This window comes from Echinops telfairi, unplaced genomic scaffold (genome assembly GCF_000313985.2).
Source record: "Echinops telfairi isolate 266 unplaced genomic scaffold, ASM31398v2 ScPeMD7_7;HRSCAF=31, whole genome shotgun sequence".
In the NCBI taxonomy this organism is placed as follows: Eukaryota; Metazoa; Chordata; class Mammalia; order Afrosoricida; family Tenrecidae; genus Echinops; species Echinops telfairi.
In genome coordinates, this window is record NW_022103904.1 from 19,806,513 (window position 1) to 19,808,102 (window position 1,590).

Consider the following 1,590-nt stretch of genomic DNA (forward strand, 5'->3'; position numbering starts at 1 on the left):
TTCCTTTATTTCCTTTTACTTTCCTCTTGTCCCACTATCATGCTCAGCCTTCATTTGGGTTTCAGTAATTCCTCTCGGTTACATTGCCCTTGATATAGCCCTACCAGGCTTCTTACACCCTCCTCACCACTGATTTTGGATCGCTTGTTGTTCCCTTGTCCCAGGATTTGTTAACACCACTTCGTTTCCCCCACCTCGCCCTCTCCCATGTCCCCCCAGAACCATCGGTCCCATTGTTTTCTACTCCAGATTGTTTGGGTGCCACTGCTTTTTAAGGGTTCTCAATAAGCCAAACTCACTGCCATTGAGTCAATTCTGACTCATAGCGAACCTATAAGACAGAGCAGAACTACCCCTGTGGGTTTCCCAGACTAACTTTTCACAGGAGTAGAAAGCCTCCTCTTTCTCCCGCCAAGAGGCTGAACTACTAACCTTGTGGTTAGCAATCCAATTTGTAGCCACTAAGCCACCGGGATCCTCAAGGGTTGCCAATAGGTGAAAAACACTGCAGGATAAAAGGACTTTGCTGCATAGTTCTCCAACTCCTGCAGAATGAAAAGATTCTTCTGCGCCAACTTTTACAGAGCTCATAGCATGACTTCCAACAAGGCCCAAATCCTGCAGCTCCTAGAGGTCAACTACCCCAGAGCCCACCTTCCTACAATGAGGGCACCTTCTCCAGTTTTCTCAGTGCACATCTGCCAATAGTATCCGTGCTAAGAATTTTCCCTAAGCATCCTTCAGCAAATTCTTCAAGCATGGTATCATAGCAACTGCTTTGTCATTTAATCAGGTATGTGGCTCTCCCATTTGATTGAGACTGTGAGCCTGGCTGATAATCTTCTGACCCTTCACTCCTACTGTCAGCACCTGGCACACTAACACGTCATATGTACATAAACCAACCAGTTGACGTCGAATGAACTCCAACACATGGCCACCTTACACATATCAGAGTAGAACTGTATCCCATAAGGTTTCAATGGCTGATTTATTTTATTTTTGGAAATAGATCACCAGATGACTTCCAAGGCACTTGGTGAACTTAAACTGAAACAGTGGAATGTCAACTAGTTATTTTTGGTACAGTAACTTTGTACTATTTCCATCTTCTTTTGACGCTTCCTGCATCATTCAATATTTTGCCCTTGGGATCTTTCAGTATTGCAACTTGAGGCTTACATTTTTTCCATGTTTTTTTTTCTTTTCAGTTTAAGATATGTGGTGTGTTTTCTTCCTTTTTTGACTGCACACAGTTCATATTTTACTTTATCTTTTTTGAGATCCCCTTTGAAATTATCTATTCAGCCTTTTGATTTCATCATTTCTTCCATTTGCCTTAGTGATTCTACTATTAGAACCAATTTCAGAATCTCTTCTGACATCAACTTTGACCTTTTCTTTTTTCTTAACTTTTTAATACCGTTCACTTTCTTCATCAATGTCTTTGTTTATGTCATCCCAAAACTTATCAGGTCTTCTGTCATTAGTGTTCAGTGCAGCAAATATGTTCTTGAAATGTTCTCAAAATTCAGATAGCAAATTAGGGGTGCATGGGGGAGAGGGGAGGAGGAAGGGAAGGGGAGGGGG